Raw genomic sequence first — 22616 nt, 5'->3', positions numbered from 1 at the left:
GCTGTGCTATTTTAAAGAAGTTATTGCTGGTAACTCTGGAGCAAACCACCCAAAAGCTCCATCCTTCTGCCACTCAGATGAGCTTTCCCTGGCATTTTAAATTCAGAGTGATCTCACTCACCTGGGTCAGACTGAAAAACTGAGCACAGCAAAACAAAAACTTGGTGTACATGTGTTGATCGGTAAAGGTGAGTAACTGCTTATACCAACAATGGGGTTGGCAATTCTTGAAGAAGAATCCCAGTAAAGTCTCCCAAGAGGGAGCTAACCAAGGGAAGGAGATCAGAAACAAGCCCTGGAGAGAACTCTGGTAGGCACAGCCATAGCCATACAGAGGAAGTATATCATCATACTCTCTCTGAACTGTATCATCATACTCTCTGTGAACTGAACACCAACATACATGCTTATTGTGCTGCAAATTCCAGCTGTCAACAATGCCTTCCTCCAAGCTGGGGTGGGTTAATTGGCTTTGCACTGACTTAATGACTACACATAAGCAGACATGTTGTGCTAGTAGGGGTCAACCTGATCTGTGGCATTAAATGATGGGAACAGGCAGAGACAATCCCCCCTGTTATTGTCAAGGTGAGTTTTTGCCTGTCATGGACAAGCAGACTGTTTTCACTAATTATTTGAATCTCCAAAGCATCAGGTCATACATTAGTAATGCAAACACTTCCACATCAGCATTAAAGAGAGCAAAAAGCATGTTCTACAGCAAACAGTGGAGTTAAACACAGCCTTGAAAGCAAACATAAGCTAGCTTTTAGCAGACAAAGCCTTGCCCACTGGATAGCTTTTTATATCTATGAAAAATTTATGTGAAACTGTCTTTCCAATTTGGGAATACTTTGTGCTCATTTACACAAATGTCAACGACTGCACAATATTTCAGGCAGTATAAAAATGTGCTCAGAATGTTTCATATTCCTATCAGGACAGCTGGGGGGACCTCTGATCATTTCAAAATTTCTGGTAAAGGAAACACCACAAATATAAAGAAATTTGGCCCCCAAAACAGCACAGTTGCCTCACAGTGTTCCCAGGTAATATCAGGGAAATGACAAAAGGCTATGCCCATGACTTTGACATAAAAAAACACTTTTTGTTAATTAGGTAATAAAACAATGTAGCCCTAGATTATGTAATTGGTTGGGTTGAAACATTTTTAAATTGGGATGAGAATAGGGTGATACTTGTAAAGTTGAGTAGCTTACCCATTGAGAATTTTAACAGTGTGTGTGTTGGATAATTGGAGCCTTAACGGTACTGCTAATATGGAATTGATGTAAATGAACTGTCATTCAAAGAGTGGTGTTAGTATCATGTGCACTGGGGGATACTTAGCCAAATGCACATTACTACTTAGGGGATTTTGGAACTTTTTCTAAGGCATTACCTTGGACATCCGTCAGTAATTTTGTTCTGCTAGACCAAATGAGACTGAAAGCCTGAAAAGGAGACAGTACCACTAGCAAGGATTTATTTTGAATGCTGTTTCTTCTATTTGAGGAAATACAAATGGTAAAGTTGCCTTTAGACAGTCCTCACAACAGTAATAAAGTGCCACTGAGCATAAGCTACTCTTAAAATTAAATTCCCTGGTATCCAAATATTAAATATGCTTGCTGGCTTTTAACAGAGCTCGTTAAAAAGATTCAAAATTCTGACAGTCCACCTAACGTCCAAATGAAATTCCCTTGGGAAGAAAAAAGTAATAAAATGTCATTTCCAAAAGAGCGCTCATTTCAAAATTAATGCCTCACCATCCCAGGACAATTATTTTGGCATATTCATTGAACAACCATTGATCAATCATTCATGTTTCTGCATCTAATATAAAAAATGATAAACTAATTTTGAAAAAGAAAACACATGTCTCTGTTTCTGGTACTCAACTTAATACTTCTTTAAAAAGGCACAAATCATAAAAGATATGAAATAGCCATCATTTCACTTCTTCTTGTCATTCCAAATATAAGTCAAACTAGATATCTAGGAAGTGGTCCAATCTGCTCAAAAGCAAAGTACATGGATTGGCCTTGCTACTTATTTCTGAATATATACAATTTAATCTGATGTACAGTGACTTACAGTGCAATATTCTATAGCCAAAACAGCATGGAAGAACCTGTGTGTGGAACACAATATTCTGAGGGATAATTTTCTCTGTCTTTCTAGTTCTGAACTTGCAAATTTCCTGCATGATAATTCAGGAGACCAGGCAAAAGGACATTGGGGGGGGGGGGGGGAAAGAAAGCTATGTTAACAGGGTTAGTTTGTGAAGATTTTTTTTTTCTCCCCAAAACTAATTTATAAAACAAGACTTTTCAGAGTGAGATGCATGCAGGGTAAAAGAAAAATCTTGAAGAACTTTTTTCTTTTTAGATTGACTCTGCCATATTCTTTAAATATTAAATTTTAGTTTTTACATTTTTCTTGGATTTCTTATAGACGGAAGAAATAATAGTGCACTTACTGCTCTGAGAGGGTTAAAAAATGTTCTTATGTTACTATTTTCTGAACAAAGCTGAGGTTGACTTCCATGTGAAAAAGAAGCTGTAAAGTGAATATAAGAATAAAGGATGAATTGCAAATGAAAGATTATGACTTGAAATAAATCAACCTTAACCCATTTTTTTTTAATTAATTTAAGATCAGGAATATAGTGTAAAAATGAATCACTCTATAGCAAATCAGATATACCAATGTCATTTGGGGGGGGGGGGGGGAATTCAGCACTAATAGCTCAATTGAGAGAAACATTAAAGAGTGTCCACAACTCTAAATAAGAACAGCCAACCTGCTGAGATGTAAGGACACATATAAAGTGCTGTAATAAAATAGGAATATTTTGACAATGCAGAGCATGCTCATGAGAACAATCATTTGTAAAATGTCCTATTTGGTCCAGAACCAAGACTTAACACCTCCATTTAATCTCTGATCCAGTAAGGTAATTAAACTAGTACTTGAAGTCAAGGTAAAGTTTAAGTACATTGCTGACCTGTGGTTGTCAAGAGAAGAGTATAAAAATTAAAGTGACTATTTTAGCATCAACATAGTGATATTGCAACCTCCATCACCAAAATCTAAAAGGTCAAATCAAACAGATATACCATGTGATTTCTGTACAGTTCAAATGGAAAGTTAGTCTTATGAACTTCTATCCATCTTCTTGGCCTGTCCTTATTCATCTGTCAAGGAAGCTGAAAGGTTCAATATGACTGTTGAAAATAAGTAAATAAATAATGAAATTAACTTGACTGAGAATAGCAAAACTACCTATTTTCACTCCTTAAAATCTGACAACTTCCTTAGGATTCCAGAGCTGAATTATGATCAATCCAATATCTTTCAGGATAAACATTTCAAACAAACAAACAAACAAACAAACAAACCCTGATGTAAGTACCATGAAAATGGAGCTGAAAGAACAGGTAATAAAACCAGTTTGATTTATTAAATATTATTATTTGAGGACTACAGTCCGTTGTTTCTTATTTGTTGTACTACATACTGTAGTCACTACTGATAAATCACATTTGCATATTTACTGTTCTACTGAGTTCTGTGCTCAAAACTGTGATTTTGTATTGAAATTTGAACAAGTGTGGATTTATACAATTGTACACACTGTTAGACTGTAGGCCACTTTTGTAGTGTGGTTAAAGTGTAGCAAATATAAGGCAAACACTTAACTGCGCATTTGAATCTAGCCATTTTCTATATCTTTTTTATGTGTCTCAGTGTGGTGTATCTGAAGGCAACAAAGCACTTTGAGTAATGTCACATACAGCTGACTGAGAAGATGCTCAAGAAAGGGCGTTAGGTAAAATGATATGTAGTCTGCAAGATGCAGGTCCAAGGCATTGCACTGGTGTAGCTTTTGTACATAGAGATGGTCTAGATTTCTGCCATGGAAATGGCACAGAAATATACCCTACCAGGGCCTTTCTTCTTACTACTGACTGGTAAGAACACAGCATCCTTTCAGTGAGAGTCACTATAGAGCCCATGGAGAACTGGGTGAGTGAGAGGGACAGTAAAAGAGACAGCATGTGAGTTATCAAAATTTAAAAAAAAAAGTTAACCATTGATATTTTTTTCCAAATATATTGCAATTTATTTTGTCTTAAGTTTGGGACATGCATCATAAATGCAAATCTTAGTGCAAAAGTGTAAGCAAATGCCTGTCCTCAAGCACTGCCATAACTTTTCTGAAGTAAGTAAAGACATGCCTGCTCAGGAGTTGGAAGAGAATAGAAACAAAGCCCTACAAAGGCCACAAACAGAGGGCTTCAAGGTAGTCTTAAGACAGAGGTTAAAATTAGATTCTGGACTTGAAACATCATGGCTGGGAACATCTTCTCTATTATCCTGAACCACTCTGTGTTGCATGTCTAGATAAATCAACAATGTTACAAAAAATTCAAGGCCAAGTTGTAAAGGTGTTGAATGTACATGATGATGATGCCGCTAGAAGAGGAATTCCATCACCACCTTTTCAGTCCATCTGGTGGAATGAAAAGAAAAGGAAAAAAAAACCCACAAAATTTTGGGAGTCGTTATTTCACTAATCCTACACACAAGTGGAGCTTTGTTTCAAGTAAGCTAATGAACCCAGATGGAGGACTTAGATTGTAAAGCTATCGCAAAAGAAATCCTCATATGCCCTTTGGGGTTAGACTTTGGTTCCCAGTCTGTTTCAAGTAGGAAGATTCTGTTTCAAACTCCTTTGCTAACAGGCTTCTAGTAAAAACCACCATCAGGCTCTGAGAGAAGAAGTAGAAATGTTTCCATACGAATAATAGCCAGGAAAGTGATTTTTAAAATGCCCTTGGTAAAAAAAAGGCTAGAGATGGAATGGGACATAGCTAATCTGGTAAATCAGAGTTGGTCTACTAATAGATATTCTTCAGTACCTACTGTTGCTCCATCTGAAAAAAAGAAAATTAAAAAATACCCTTATATACCAGTTAATCCATTTTAGACAGATGGGAAGGACCATTGACAAGGAACAGAAGAATGAAGAAGTTTGTTTATCTTGCTTATCTTTCTTAAAGATTAAATTCTTACACAATTCTAATTGAGCTTGTTTCTAGATTCAGGAGCACAAAAAAAAAATCTGCCCTCTCCCCGCCCCTCCTTATCTGTATTTGTAAATTCACATGTTCTCTATTCATAGGTCTTTAGGGAGTGAGCAGACACTTCAAACATATGTTGTCTCAAAGCCAGTGACTTAATTAATTAATTAAACTTATGCTACATAAATAATATATTTAAATTAAACCAACAAGATGATCATGTCCTTGTGCATATAGTAATCCCTTCAGTGACATGGAGGCTCAAGACACACTAGTTTGGGCTCAAAGCCATCTTAAAGGGTGGGGGTTTGGGGAGCTTCTTGGAGTATGGGAGCACTTTGATAGAACAGAATAACTACAGGTGGGTTAATAACATCTTTCAAGTAATTCTCAGTTAAGTTTATATGGAGTGAAGATTTAGACTATATGTGCATGTTTTTCCCATTACTCCTGCTAGTACATTTTTTCAGAACCATTTGCAATCACAAAATAAACAACTCCAATTTCCTTTCCATACCTCTTTCTTAGCTGTTCCTCCTTAGTCTAAAAGCTTCTTGTGCACAAAAAAAGGATATTTAATTGAGTCCATATTTCAAGAATTTTTTTCACAGAAAAATATTTCCAACCTACCAAAAGACGTAATTTAAAATATATTTTATTTCTAAAAGGACTGTCTCAAGGATTTTACTCTAGCTACTATACCAGTAGCAGTCATGTTAAAAAAACCTGCGTGCAAACAATCACAGTTTGAATTATAGATACAGTGAAAACATATTTGAAAGGATTTCTTGATGTATATTGGAAAACAGCCTGAATAAATTCAGGTCATAACACTTCCCATAATTTCTTTTTCCAGACTATTCATATTTTTGCCTGCAGACCAAAAGGAAGAAAGAATGATTATAGTGAAATTAACTGAAAAAACCAAAGGCCAGAATCCTCACTGGATGGCTGCATGGTGCTCAGTTACTGGCTGGGGTTAAACCACAACAACATATCAGTGGCTAAAATGTACAGAGCAGATTTTAAAGTACTCTTTCCACTAATAGCAAACACACCCCCTCCTAAACTGTTGAAAAGTCTCTATATGACTCTGTATAGGAAAGTGCCATTTTAATGTATGAAACATTAACTGGAAATCAGTTTTATGCACTGTATGGATTTTAGCTAGGAGGTTTTGTGAGAGACTGAATTTTTATCTCAAGCTGTTTGTCTCAAACTTTGTTAGGTGTGAGAGACTGGACTGTCATCTCAAGCCATTCATCTCAAGGATTGTTTGATGTGAGAACCTGAACTGTGAACTATTTATCTCAAGCCATTTTTCTCTGGGATGGCCTGTTTAAGCAGGACACTCCTCTGTACGTAAGGACGATTACCAGGCCACTGAGGCATCCAGGAGAGGAAACGGGCTGGAGCCAATGATGCATGCAGGAATGTGGAACTACCATTCTCATGGAAACTGTAGTCTTTGAGATAAGATACTGGTTTCTGGTGTTGATCACCAGAAGGTCATGTGACACACTAAACCTGCAGCACATGAACAGTGCATGAACAGTACGTATGTGCATACATCATCGAAATATGCCCTATAAAGAATCATGGAGACAAGCCGTGGTGTGCACCCACCACCGAAGAGTTGAAGACTGAGGACCAACAGGACGCCGCTGGATCCATGGTGGTGACTATCCTTGCAACTCTATCCTGACTGCTTACTTATTTCTGCTTTTTCTTCCATTCTATCCTATTGCTACCCTTTTCTACTTTTGATACTTTTGATAATAAAAACTCTTTTGAGTATATGGCATTTGACCTCGTTTGTGTCTTAATCTTGCTCTTGGGATCATATCGAAACCTTCCCCAACATTGGATCGGGACAGGATTACACAACTATTTGTTTTCAATCAGGTTCAGTAAATGATAAATTTTTTTCCATGGCAGAATAATCTAGCAAAGGCTATGTGAATCTGGAATTTAATTTGTTTAACATAAGAGCCAGTCAGGTTTTGATTGATTCAAGATGTGGAAAGGTAGTAGAGCTCGAAAAACTGTACATGAAGTTCTTGATTAAACAAGACAGGAATCACAGGGTTGATTAATACTGAGTCATACGACCAAGACCAGTTCCAACCCATCAGCACTGCAATACTCAGAGAAAGGGCATAAATTCCTGTATTCCAGACATTGAAATTTTTGTTCTTAGCAACACTGAGAGGGAATTCATTTTTCTTGTTGCTGTTATATCCAACACTCTGAAGTATACTTCCACAGGAAGAAAAGGGAGCTGTGTAACTCTTAAGAGTACAGAGAATTTCCTCATCTATAACAACCTAGTAATAACGACATTTCTATAAGGGGATATGATCCCCGCAAAGGGTAACTAGCACCTACTTGCTAGCTCCTCTTTGTTACAATGCTGCACATAAATTTCAAAATAAAATATTCCCACCTCTAAATTCCTTGTGGATTTTAGAATCATTATAGACTTTACTTTCTTCTCAGGAATCATTCTTCCCCCTGTAAAATTATGGGATTTAAGAATCCAGACAGAAAAATGTCAGAGGAAATTAATGCACAGTTTTTCTCAACATTACTTTTTAGGAGACTGATATTTGCCATATGTCCCTGCATTGCTCTGCAGAAAGACACAAGGAAACCCTTGCCAAGTTTAGATGACTTCTCTAAGTCATCTCAAAGAACATGCTGTCTGATACAAAAGTGTTCACACAAACACTTTTTCATGGTGGCACCCATGCTTTCTCATCTTAGGGAAAGGCTCAGAGGTGACAAGGATTACCGGCAAGTCAGAGCACCAGAGAACTGTTCAGGCCAGCATGGCATAACCATCAACACCACAAGAAGAACATCCATCGGTAGGTCTTTGAGGGTCAGAATTCACATCCTTGTAACATGGAGTAAGAGCATTTTCAAAACTAGTTGAATTAATTCTAAATAACATTCAGTAGTACAGAAATATAGAATCATAGAATGCTTTGGGTTTGAAGGGACCTTAAAGATCACCTTGTTCCAACCCCCCTGCCATGGGCAGGAATACCTTCCAGTAGGTCAGGTTGCTCAAAGACTCATTCAACCCATTTTCATAAAAAAAATTTAGCAAGCTCTTCAGGAAATAAAAAAAAAAGTAAGTAACAAGTGGTAAAATTAAATTTTATAGGCAAGTGAAGTTTGGAAGCAAATCTTTTATGATGCCTGTAATTTAACATGTTTGTGGTCAAACAGTGTATCAAATATTTCCGGACATATATAAATAAGATATCACTTGCAGAGTTTTGCCTTGAACTATCTGGTTAATCATTAATCTCTTTAGTCTATCACACCAGAAAGGAAAGCCCTAGAAAAGGCTTTTAACTTCTTGAATAGGTCCTGGGAAGCAACGCCTGAAAAAAATAACTCACAGATTGATTTTTTTATCATGGTTTAAAACAGTATTAATATTTATTGCCTGAGGAAAATAGCACAAAAAAAGTTAGCAGAAGAACAGACTTTAAAAAATACTAATAATATTTAAAAAGAAATCCCTTGTGATTTTGACTACAGCATCCTTCCACAGTAGCAAAGCAATCTAAAGTTACTGCAAAAGCCAGCGATCTGCTTCAGTTCACTGGGACTGACAGGGGGCCAAAAATATTACAGTCCTTCATTGATGTTTTGTACTGTTTTTTCAATGTGTAAACAAAACCCTGATTTATGGGGAAAAAAAACCAAACTGATGTCATGGCTGACTTGCACTTAGCCCTGCTGTGTAGAAGCATTCACTAGACATGGCACTTGAGGAGTTCAGACGAAATTGCCCTGCCAGTGCTATGTGTGCTGAGCTGATGCGAGCTTCTAGGTTATTGACTGATGTGCCAGAAGCAAAGCAATGTTAAAATAAGCTTCTCTCCAGCTCCAAAAGTAATATCATGGCAATTCCATGTATGTTACATGGAATCCATGCCAAAACATTAAAATTTGAACAAAGAATTATGTTTGAATCAAGTAACCCAACACAACATCATCTGCAGTCCAAGCTCAAATCATTGGAAACCTCTAAGACTCCCTGTTAAGTCTTCCCATCTCTTCTGCTCCCTGTTTATTTTTCTTAGTTCTGGGAGGCTCTGCATTTAATTGTGACTTTTGAAACACAAGTCTTCTTTAAAGATGTCTCACAAAAAAAAAAAATATTTGCCTTTTAAGCGTAAGAAAAAGTGATAAAAGTCTTTGTTAGCATAGACTTTTTCCAAGATAAACAGACCACCCAATTTACATCCTAATATGTTTTGAAGAACAGGAAACCTATCAGACAATTAATGCACCCAGTGACAATTCGTATCTTTTTTTTTTTTCCCAGGTTTATCCATGTCACTTCACAAGGTTTGTATTCAGCTGTTGTCCATATCACTAGCTTCTCTGAGTTATCCCATGAGCAAAGCTAGAAAGAAAATGGATTTTTTGAATTTTAGGGTATTCTGAAAATTTCAAAAACAATTTTTCTGCTTCTGAAAAAAGTCTCTGTTCTTTTAAGAAACAACCAAAAAATTTTGCTTTGAGCACCTGAATTGTTTCATTTTGGTACATACATGTTCAGTTCTGCAACTTTAAAAAAAAAAATAGTATTTTAAAGGAAACCTTGTTTCAAATGAAAAAAAAACAAATTTAATTTTATTATATTTTTTAAAACATCAAGAAAGAAAATACGAATACACTTTTGTTCAGTACACAAACATAAAATGTGTTTGAGTGTCCTTGAAGAGCTTTTGTGTCTGGAAAAGCATCATGTGACAGTATTTGTTGTTCTAGTAACCAGATTTTAGTTAAAACCTCCATCTATGAATCTACTATTTTTACATATAGGATGAACCATAACAATTCATACTAATACATCCAGTTAGCTCTCCACTAGTCCTTGCCTCAAACCTGCCTCCTGAAGTCCCAAACCTAACATTTAAAATACAAGGAAAGGGGAAAAGTCAAACACCTGAAAAGTCAGAATAGAAAGAACCAGTGGTTCAGCTTTACCGCTTCTTCACCTGTTCAAGTTCTCTTTGATCCAGGTTTCCTTTAACCTTATGAATCATTCACCTTTTCTCTCTTTCATTGATTTCCCTCCAGGCATAAGCAGCAGGCTTCCTGCCTGGGTGACTGTCCCCAGTCCCCTGCCCCATCAACCCCTCTTTTGCCAGGCTCCTGATCTCCCAGGTCAGCTGCTGTTCTCTCCCACCCTGACATTTCCTGCATTCCTTCAGCAAACTTTGCTGTAATCATTTCTGTGAATTTACTCTTCCTGACTGCTAAAATCCAAATTTGTGTTCAAAATACCAAGAGTCTTCAGAGTTTTCCAAAGTAAAAAAAGTCAGGTTGTTAGTTGGTTGGGTTTGGTTTGGTTTGGTTTCATTTCATTTTGGTTTGTTTTGTTTCATTTTGTTTTGTTTCATTTAATTTTGTTTTTATAAGATGGGCAAAATGATGGATTTTGACCTAGCCTTGTTCTCCACAAGCAATTCTGTGAGGACCAAAACACATACAGTCATTTTTTCTACAGGCTTATGTCTCATAACCAGTTACTGGCTCTGACCAGTTTATCTGCATTTGGGCCGTCTCTCTCATGTGATTTTTCCTGTGTTTAAACTGTGTGAAGTCACAGTATTGCTTTTCCTACTGTTGGATTTCCTGAGGGGCACTTGCAAGTTCTATCCCCACAGTTTTGCTACCTATTGTCACATAAAAACTTGCTTATCTTTGAGATGTGCATATCTCTGTCAAATTTTCTTGAAACTGGTCAATGAGTTACTGGAGGAGGCAAAGAACAGTTAGACATTGGATATCAAATTAACACCAACCAAACTAGTTGAGCTGGAGTTTTCCAAACAAATATTGTCCAGTAGGGCAGCAAGAAATTTTTAATTTCATCCAGGCTTCTTACACTTATCATCACCCTGACATTAGCTTCAACATCTTGTCAGTATAAGCAAAAAAAAGCTTATCAACTTCTACATGTATTTGTGAAGTACTGCAAAAATGGCAGCTTTCAGAGCTCCGGGAATACTATAGGCAACTAAGATGCTTGATTTTGCATCTGTTCTATTTTTCATTTATTGACATCAATAAACAAGATAAGGCTGTAGAAATCACAGATGCATATGAACTACACAATAATCATTCCCACAAGTTAATTCAAGAAAAGATTTGCCGTGCTTAGCCTGTAATTAATAGGGAACAGATAAAAACAAACTGGTCATTTCAGGACTGCCCTCTTCTTTACCCAAGCTTGGGAACTGGATGTCCAGTTCTCTGATCACAAGCTGGAGCGTGCAAATGATAGAGTTGATACACACACAAGCATTTCTATGACTGGGGGTGACCAAACACAAAGTTGGCTAGAGCTATGAAGTGGAAGTAAATTGACCTCTCTTCCTTTAGTGAGCTTTCTACAGACTGACAAAAGATGCCCAAACTTAAGGAAAAAAAAAAAAAAAAGATTAAAAAAAAGGAAAAAAAAGAGAAAAAAAAAACAACAAAGGAAAGGTTTATCAGTATGCTTCTTTTCTCATATGACCCTCTGACTCACAGAGAACACTACTCAGTCTCCAGTGGTCCAGAGTTGTTTCCATTACAAAGAATCACTAAATGGTTGAAGTTGGAAAGGACCACTGGAGGTTAACTTGTCCAATACTCCCTGCTCAAGCATGGCCACCTACTGCCAGCTGCCTAGACAGCTTTTGAATGTCTTGAAGGATATAAACTCCACAACCTCTCTGGGAAACCTGTGCCAGTGCTCGGTCACCCTTGCAGTAAAAAAGTGTTTCCTGGTGTGGGAACCTATTGTGTTTCAGTGTGTTCCCATTGCCTCTTGTCCTGTTGCTGGGCACCACTGGAAAAAGTCTGGTCCCATCCTCTTTGCACCATCCCTTCAGGTATTTATATACATTGATGAGATCCCCCCGACCCTGCCCTTCCCCAGGCTGAACAGTCCCAGCTTTTACTCTGGGCAAGCAGGTGATAGTACCTGATTGTGGTGCAAGACAGACCTCACAGGGTAAAGTAAGATAAAGATTTTGCACCAGAAGGAAAATTTGTTTGGATGGTTTGAATCAAGTGACTAAACTGTAAAGCAAAGAAAAACAAACAAACAAAAAAAAACCACACCAAACCAAACCAAACAAACAAACAAAACCCCCAAACAAACAAAACCAAAAAAAAGGGGGGGGGGAAGAAGAAGTTGTTCAGCATAAGACTCAAGACAATATCTCTTTTTTTTTCTTCATGTTCACCATCTGTCCTTACCATAGTCTCCAGCCCCAGATTTTTCAGCCTGCCAGGTTGTTTTATAACTCTAATGGAGCAGATTGGATTCAGGGTTCCTGCTTGACAAACCAAAACTGCTGAAGCTGCTTTTCATTGACTCATTTTTTATACATCTCCCTTCCTACTTCCCACTCTTGTATTACTTCCTCAGAACAGAATGTCTTCCCATGGACTTTTTTTTCTTTAAAAAAAAAAAAAAAAATTGTGGTCTTTTTTATATTCCCTGTGAGAATGTAATTTGGAGAGCTATCTGGGCAATTAGTAACTAGAATCCACTGGAGCAGATAGGAGTTAGCAGAAAGCACATAGCTTTCATGAGTATGTGTGCATCCATACGACTGCATTTCTGCATGAAAAAACCATTATCATTTGTGGAGAGTCTCAACTAAGAGGAAGATATCTGGTTTTGTCCCTGAGAAATAAGCAATACATAAAACAATTCTCAGGTAACTAAGAGTGTTAGTTAGCTCTTGTAAACCTCCCTTTTTAGTGCAGTGCACCTGATCTTCAAAAGGCTTTCAATGCTATTTGAATACTGCCAAAAGCATAAGAGAATAGAGTGGTTCACACTCTCCTGTTTGTAGACATTAACTGCCTGTGTGTATTAAAATGTAACTACCAGTTGGTGCTTGGAGGGAGACAAGCATGTGGGTGTGTTTTTCTGTAACCTGAATGACCTCATGAAGGCTAGTAGCAGCCCATGGGCCAAAACTTGATCTAGAACCAGGATCTGGAGGTTCCACAATGTGGTAAACCACAGAGTCTGAATGGCAAGAGCAGATAAGAACTTGGTTAACTAAGATGAGCTTGTAGTGAAAGCCAGCAGCACAGATTTTGCATCTCACACAACATTGCATGGACTAATGTTACACACAATTTGGGGTGGAAATGGTAATAATATATGCTAAATTCTGGAGTTGGTATAATATGTACTACTAAAAATAGGGTATTAAGTTAAAATTACAGAGGTATCAATGCTTTGCCTTGACAAAAAGGCCTATAGATTTATTTCTCTTAACACCTATTCACTTTCAGGTAATATCTACATCTCTGGCAAATGTTGTTGAGACTGGTGTTTCCTCTTAATGGGTGACTACTGGACTCAGGCTATGTATGGTTGGAGGCAGCGTGCATCGTACTAAGTACTCAAAAACCTAACCCTTCAGTTACTCTATAACATAGCAGTTTAATAGCTTTTTGCATTTTTGGTGTAATGTTAGAGGCTGTGCATTTGTCTGGGGGTGTACAAACTTGTTACATGGAATTATTCTGCCCCATCCACATTAATTCAGCACCACTGAGGTTTTTCTGAAGAATTACTTGATTAGATACTTCTGGCACATTAGGAAGGTGTGAAACTGAAATAGTGAGGTAGGGGAGGAAGACAGGCATTTTTGTGTGTACAGAACAGTCTGCTGCTGAGCCATCCACAGTAAAGGAAAACAAGTGAAGAACGTGGCTGAACCCTGTGGCAAAATCCCACCCAAACCAAGAATGAATGAAGAAAGAATACAGGATGAACTGCATTTATGGTTGGGATTGGAAAGAAGCATAATACTTCTTTAGATGAATAGTTCCAGTAATTTAAGAAAGTGTTGTGTTCTGAGCAGTATTATTTCACATATCTTTGGGTGATAGTGATGGATGGATTTCTTAAAAGCTGGGAAAGAAGCAAGCTTTCATAAGTTAGCTACCTACACATTGGGAAAGGAACCATTCAGGGGACATACAAAGATCTTTTCAGAAATGTGGGTTTTGCTTTATTTCACTCAGACTGAAGGTCTGTAGCTGTTGCAGTGCAATGCTCTGGCACAGATCCAAGGCTTTCTTCTGTAGCTGTTACTGCTGTGATTAACAAGTGCACTACACTTAACAGCTAAGTGTAGGTCTAAGTCTGAAATATCTTCCAAAATTAGATCTAAGAAAAGTCATCACCTTACAATCTTTAGATTATTTTAGAAGACCTGCTTCATCACTCAAGATTTCCCAAAGGACCAGAGTGAAAGCAAAAAAAAAATAGGATTATAAAACAACAGTCTTTCACTAAAATGAAAGCGGGAGTGCAACTGTCATTTTTCTTGAGAAACAGCAGCTTATTATTTTATCTGGCATAAGAAGGACAATTAATTGCTACTTTTCAAATATTTATGGTGGTGTTTTAATTCTGCACAAAGCTTAGACAGAACCGCGACAAATGCTTTGGAAACACTAATAGACTGAGTATTCAGTGGGATGGGCGGTGTGTGTATGTTTTATAGATACATTCATTTAAAATATATATATATAAATTACATACATGTGGAGCTGTTATGCTTAGGAGTTCAGAGATGTGATTTATTAGCTGAACATATCTTCTTTATCTTCTTGCCAGCTATCTGCTGTCTAACTTGTCTTTGCTGAAGTTTATTCCAGCATCCAAATCTTTGAGAAGCATCATTTTCTTCCTGAAATAGAGAAATCAGAATCTTGAGAGGTTTACTTGGGGTTTTTTTTCACCCTGCTCCTCTCTCCCCAAGTTATACCTGCCTGAAGCCTGCAGTGAACTAGAGTTGGTTTGCATTCCCTAATAGGTTTTCCTATACCTAAAGAACATGTCAGCATAGTATCTACATCTAAACAATATAAACTTTAATGCTAAATAAAAGTAAGCTAATGAAAAAAGAGTTTCTCAGTTTACCAGAAGGTCCCAAGACTTGCTTCTAAGCATTAAAAGGTGCTACAATTATTGTTAGGTATTAAAAACCCAATAACCTATGACTGCACTGCCTTATGCAGTCTAAAGAACTTGTTAAACAGATCTAATAGGAGTGAAAAGTGAATACCCTAAATGAGAATACATTTAATTTACCCAATTGGCAATGAAATAAATAACGTGAAGAACTTAGACTTTTAAAGCCTTTCCCAAATCTTGAGTAATCATGATGTCATATTTTACACAGAGGGTATATTGAATTATCTTCTATTTTATCAGAACTCATCTGAGCTGGTTTCATTTTAGGGACATGATTTACTTATCCTGAACATCCTGTGACAAGACCTTCCCACCACACCATTATTTAAGTCATGGCAACAAATGGAATGGGACCAGACAGCTGGAAAAAGGTCTTCCATTTTTGGAAGCTTACCGCTATACTGATATCTGGAGTCGTCAGAAGCAGACTGGAAACTGGTTTTATAGCAGTCCTGAGGCATAGCCATATGCAGCTAAGATGCTAAAGAAGGAGGGCAGCAACACACATTTTGCTGCAATACAACAGAGATGGAAAAGCAGCATGCAGTGAGCAGGATGGATTTAATTTCTGACTTAACATACAGTCTCTAGTAGGCTTAACTAGAACATGCATCTTTCTGGTGAAGCTAACAGGCACCCAGTACTGTGTTAGTTGTTCCCTCTGAAGATGGGTGGAAATTTCAGCTGAGCAGGAAAACAGTTCTCTGCTTCACTAAGGTAGAATGCAACACTATAAAAAAGAGCTTCTTTGAGATCTACTATGCCTTCTTCAGGAGACCGTCCCCCACATACTCCACTGGATTGTGTTAATACCTTCATACCACCTTCACATCACCTTCACAGCACTGGGAAAACATTTGCCAAAGAAGGATTCCAAAATCCCTTTTTAATTTAATCATTTTCTCACCCTCACTGTTGTGCCTCTGTACTCTTTCTGACCTCTAACCACAGTTAGCATCACTTTGTAATTTCCTTTTTAAACGAAATGTTAATAAGCAGCCCTACTGCAATGTATATAACAACAAAGAGATGAAAAAACATGCACACATTGCCTCCTTCAGTTACTTGCTTGACAACAGCTGGAGAGGGAATCCCAAGAAAGTTTGTTTTCTTTAAATGTGTATCTGATGTTATCACCAGCACTTCACCCAAAGACCATACAAATCTTACCTGTGGAGCTTTGGGTTTTTTGTATTTGTAGCCTCTGTGTACCTATTGTGCTGACCATGGCAAGTTATTACCTACATAAAACCCAAAACCTTCTGTATTGCTTAAGCTGCAGGACAAAGCTTTATCTGTAAAGACAAAAATCATCACACATTACTTCTCTGTATTCTACAACTTGTAAATCACATGCATGAGGTCACCAGGCCACCTTGGACTGGCCAGAGTGGAGGATACTAATAAGACTGGCAGTGTACACAACCTTTTAACTTATTTAAATGAGTTAAGTACAAGAGAAAAAATGAAAGGAAAAGAGTTGCCAACTGCAAAAGGGATGTTTAATCACAATTCATAGTTATTTATAACACAGTAAAATCTAGATATTCCAACTAAGATTAGCTTCCTCCTGCAACTGACATTGTAAGCCTTGCAAGGGACAAACTGTACGTACTGAGGTTAAAAACAGAAAATGCAAGATGGTGTGGGGAGATGAAGCACTACTACCAGGACTAAAACAAAACATACATAAGGAAAACATCTAAATACTGGACATTAATTACAAGCTGAAAAGAGTAGTAAAGAAAGAAAGAAAGGGGAAAGGAGCAGATATGACTGGTCCAATCTATATTGATGGAAGTCTGGTTGGCAAAGTACTAGTCTGTAAAGATTTAGTGCTACCACATGCTGGGGACTATTTTATGATATAAGAGCGAGAGAAGTATATAGTACAGGAAAAGCTTTTGTCAGGACTAGAATGAACACCTGTTTTATGACATACACAATGAGCATTAGCAATGAAAGGAGCTATTCTATTCTGTTAATAGGCAAGGAATGGTTTTTTTTCTGCCATCCCTTGCCTATTTGCATGCAATACAAATTATGAATCATTATGCATTTTTGACAGAATTTTTCTTCCAAATCTGTCTGCTTCCTGCAGTATTTTTTCAGCTCTCATTGAAACATATTTTGATCAGAACTGAAAAAGAGCTGACTCAGCTCCCCCAGATCAATTTTACAATGCCACTGCAATACCTTAAGAATGCTGTATTTTGGGTGTCTCACACTCTTGTCTGATGCAAATGGAGTCACACTGAACTTCCATTAAGTTCCACAGCTGCTAAGTAAGAGGGAAGATGGGGTCAGGGTGTTCTTCTCCCTCAGAAAAATGTTATTTTTAATTAAAAAAAAAAATATCAAACTAACTAATTTTCCTACTGAAAATTCTATCTCCTTTATCCTGTGAAAAAAAATGAAAAAGTATGTGTGGTGCCTTCCTACAGGCATGTTTTAAGTTTGTGTGGTGAGGTTTTGGTAATGGGGGGAAGGGGCTGCAGGGGCAGCTCCTGTGAGAAGCTGCCAGAAGCTTCCCCAGCTCTGAGTCAGACCTGCCTCTGGCCAAGGCTGAGCCCATCTGCAACGGTGGCAGTGCCTCTGGGAGAACAGGTCTAAGAAGGGGAACCTGCAGTGAGTAGGGGGAGTGGGATGTGAGAGGAGCCCCTCTGCAGACACCAAAGTCAGTGAGAAAGGAGGGGAGGAGGAGCAGGGGAGGAGGGGATGCCCCCGCAGCCCTGGTGAGGCGGCAGGCTGTCCCCCCCAGCCCACGGAGGGGAGCGGGGGAGCAGATGCCCACCTGCAGTCTGTGAACGACCCCACGCCAGAGCAGGGGGATGCCCCCGAAGATGGCTGTGACTCCATGGGAAGGCCCACGCTGGAGCAGCCTGTGACTGAAGATCGGCCTGTGGAAAGGACCCACACTGGAGCAGTTCATGAAGGACTGTCTCCCGCGGGAGGGACCCCGCACTGGAGCAGGGGACGGGTGAGGAGTCCTCCCCCGAGGAGGAAGGAGCGGCAGAGACAAGGTGTGGGGAGCTGACCCCAACCCCATCCCCTGTTCCCCTGCGCTGCTGGGGGGAGGAGGGAGAGAGAGCCGGGAGTGGGGTTCAGCCAGGAAGGAGGGAACGGTGGAGGAAGGCATTGTGAGATTTGGTTTTATTTCCCATTATCCTTGGTTTTGATTTGATTTGTAGTAAATTAAATTAATTTTTTTCTTCCCCAAGTTGAGCCTGTCTTTTGCCTGTGACCATAAGTGGTGAGCGATGCCTCCCTGTCCTTGTCTCGACCACGAGTGTTTCTTTATATTTTCTCCCCCCCATCCCACCAGGATATTAAAAAAAAAAAAATCAAATAAATGTTAGTTAAAGCATGTGGATTATTGCCGCAGATCTCCATTGAAGTCAGTTGATAGTTGATGCCTTTGAAAGATGAAGCTTAATACTCAGGTTAGATCAACAGGAACCAGTGACTAGTACACACATCTCAAATGCTACTAACAGTTCTGTGGTTTATACACAGCCTCTTGAAATACTGAGTTTCAAAATGAAACTCAAACTGGGAGAGATTGAAAAAATGCTGACTTGAAATAGGCAGGAATTTCCAGTTCTAGAGGGATGAAGGAAGGGTTTGCTAGAAGTGATGCCAGATAGTTAAAAGGAAACATTTCAAGAACATTTCATTGAACATATTGAAACTTGAACAAGAGAGAAATACTTCAGCAAAGTCTACATAGCTTTAATAAAACCAATTAATATCAATCTTCTCTTGAAGAAAAAATTAAGGTCCCTCTTTCTTAAGTGTGCTTCAGATCATTTAAAATGTTTAAGAAACTTGTGTGTGGCTGACACACTATCAAGCTTCAAAAGGCAGATCAATTTGAAAGTGTTACGGTGTTCATTAGTTTAATCTAACTTTTATTTTGCAGGTACTAAACCAAATTAACAGAAGACGTTCCTCTTGAACATCAGGAAACACTATTTTAAGGGTGACTGAACACTGGAACGGGTTGCCCAAGGAGGTGTTGGGGTCTCCATCCTTTGAGATATCCAAAAGCCATCTGGACACAGCCCTGCACAACTGGCTTTAGGTTGCCCTGCTTGAGCAGGGACGGTGGACAAGATGACCTCCAGAGATTGTTTCCAATCATTCTGTGATTCTACACTCAGTAATACAATGTCTTCTGCTCAGTGCAATATCTATATTTCCAGAACTAAGAACAGTGAAATGACTTTACTTCAGTTTCTTGAACAGGACATAAAATTACAAAGAATCTTGTCATTCTTTGTTATTCCCAGTATATTTCAGAATGTATTTGTGCTTTCTACTTGGTTCTATTTTGGCAAATCCACATTCATTTTCTGAAATATCTTAAAAGCATTTGTCCTTCATGTAAAAGATTTGTATCAAGAATCTGGGCATAGAGCCTGAGATATCTTCAGTGGCCATTCTTCCTCTCACACACATTTTAGACTCTAAGTATGACTGTAAATTGGAAGTGACTTGAATATATATTTTACAAAAACCTGTAGTGCAACATGTGCCAAGTGAAGAACTACATCCTGCCAACATTTAAGCTCATCCAGCCTATTCCTGAAAGTTAAGCCTGTCTCCCCAGTTGTTCAGGCCACTGTGGCCAAAACCTTGTTTGAATTTTTTTCTATCTTTAGAGCTATCTATAATTCTGCATACTTTCCTTCACTCTAACCTTTTCTTGAAGAATGACCTCATCTATAAATCTTTACCTATTTACCTATATAAACCCGTTTGGTTTATCCCTGAATTACATAGGTACAAGAGACCTGTCTTCATTTACTGAAGACTAATGTCAAAGGCCTAGTATGAAATGAACAGCCTAAATAATGTTTACTTTCTGCAGAGTGATAAATGAAAAAAATAACTTTAAAAAGTTTTCTTCTACATGTTTAAACCCTTTGTATGAAACAGACTACCTTACTGACTCTTCCAGAATTAATCAGTAAGACCCCTTTAAAATGCTGTACTTCTACCACTTTGACCATTGATTCAATCAGTATTCTACTAAAATGTATGTAACTCAAACAAACACACAAACAATGCAACTTCATATACTAACACAAACAATTTTGTCATTTCCATGCCAACAGGAAAAGAAAGGAAGAAATAAGACCAGAGAACCAAGAAGGAAGAAGGGGAGGGAGAGAGGGAAAGGGAGAGGGAGGGAGAGAGGAACGCGCTGAGGGAGAGAGAATTACATAACTCCATTATATGACCTTGTGTATAAAACTCCACCATGAAAGACACTGACAATATTTTGGAGAGCAAGGCAGTATAACAGCATCCCTTCATGATGTTAAGTCTTTTCATGTTTTATCTAGTCAATCAACAAATATCTCTGTTCTCAAAGTCACATATTCTGTGCAATAATTCCTCATTTTCCAACAATTTGTCTCTCACGTCAAGAAATCAACTCTGTCATACTCTCGGAAACGTGTACCAAGACAAGGTAAAGAAGTTGAACAGGAAGGGAATAGGTGCAGCATAAAAAACTGTGGAGGTATATGAATCAGATCATAAATTTTGTTTTTGCTTTACAGAGTAGCTGTGTATTCCAGCTGCACACTTAATTCACCAAATTCAGCCGTAAAAATTCTCCATTAACTTCACACAGATTATAACAGAGATGACTTGGCTCTGTAGCTTGACTACAGAAATGTTAGGAAAAAACTCAGCACATAAAAATATCTAACAAAAGCTTTCTCTGTCTGCACAAATTAGTCTTTCTACTGTAATTTGTCAGGATTGATTGCTCAAATATTTTTTTAATAGAATCAAGCAATGCTTTCTAAAGTAATTTTGAACATACTGTTTGTTAAACCGAGACTGAAATGCTCACTTAACAAGGGACATATTGTAAATGTACTATTAAAAGGAAGAAACATAGTGCCGGTGGTGATTAGAGGATTCAAAATATCTGTCTTCTTATAATGCAGGAAAAAGCCACAATTAATGTAAGATTTGTAAAAGAAAACTTCATTTTAGTTTTGGTTGTTTGCACTTGCCATTTTAAATAGCATTGCCATTTTAAGTAGTACTTTGGGAAAGTACTTATATTACTGTCAGGGTCCTCCCCTCCAACCCCCTTTTTAATATAAATAGAATACAAAATATAACATTTTCAAATGTGGCTACTCTCGATTGTACTTGATTAAAAAATAAGTCTTTTCTGGTGAATATAAAGCAAGCTATTTGAAATTTGAGGCATGCAATGAACACTGTAATAGCCTCATCAGATCAGACCAGCAATGCTTCAGTGATGAATGTTCCATAACGAAGTCAGACAAAATACTTCTGAGGAGGAATTAAGAAAGAGAGTAGTGACTGGCATCAGATAAATGAAAGTCTGTACTCATTAGTAGTGGAAGAGAGAGTACAAGTCTCTGAAGGTAAGAGCATCTTGATAAGTTTGGAGTTACAATACCCACAGTGTGGGCAGTTCTGCTAAAGATATCAACAAATAAAGGGGAAAAAAATCCAACTAGAAATAAAAATGAGATATCATACACGTGGAAAAAAGGACTTGATTATGTGTTTGTTTCCTCTTTACCCTTGACTCCTGGATTTGACAAAAACATTCCCATGACTTGTGACAATGTTGCATTAGACCAGCTATTCCTTAAGGAAAAACAGACCTATTACTGCTAGGCAGAAACACAAAAGGAGAAGCAAAGACCTTCAGTTGCAAAATCAGTAGCAAACACAATTTCATTTCATTCAATCCCCAATATTTCCAGTGTTTTTTGGTTTAAAATTGTACTGGGTTTTCTCTTTAATTTTATTTTTATTTATATTTTACTTTTAGATTATATTCTTTTACCCCTTCCTCCTTTTGGATAAAGAAAGTTTTATTAGATAAAGGCAAGATTCAACATCATTGATGTAAATAACCTTTTCTTTTCCAAAAAGTATTATTTACAAGTCTAATTCATATACAAAACAATTGATGCAAGGTCCCTCTTGTAAAACCAGGCCTGAAAGCCATGTCCGCAAGCTAGGGTGAACCTGCAGAGGTAGCTGTAAGTCTCATCTTCTGCCCTTTGGAAGCAGAGTTATACTGGTGTGTCCAAGGCTTTGCTTTTTTCATGGGAAGAAATCAAGGAACTGGAACTTATGTCTCTCTCTGGTACATGAGACAGAGAAGAACTCAATACAGCAAAATATGTGAACTCCCTTACACTGGCTCTAAAACAGAATAATACCAAGACATTTGCTGAAGCATTTTGCAAACAATAACTTAGCATCTAAAATTTCTTCTATGAAGGACAGCGCAAATTCTTTGCCTTCATAATCTGCTCAAACTGTCGTACACTTCATGAACTGCGTGTGCATCTTCAAAGATTTAGAATACACATATATAGAAATATTACAAAGTCTTACTGAAGCCATAAGCTATGCATAGAGTACTGATGTCCCTCTGGAGTTTCATAATAAAATTTCCTTCTGTTCTTTTATTTTAGACA

This window comes from Buteo buteo, chromosome Z (assembly GCF_964188355.1).
Source record: "Buteo buteo chromosome Z, bButBut1.hap1.1, whole genome shotgun sequence".
NCBI classification, from domain to species: domain Eukaryota; kingdom Metazoa; phylum Chordata; class Aves; order Accipitriformes; family Accipitridae; genus Buteo; species Buteo buteo.
Note: the sequence above shows the minus strand (reverse complement) of the source record.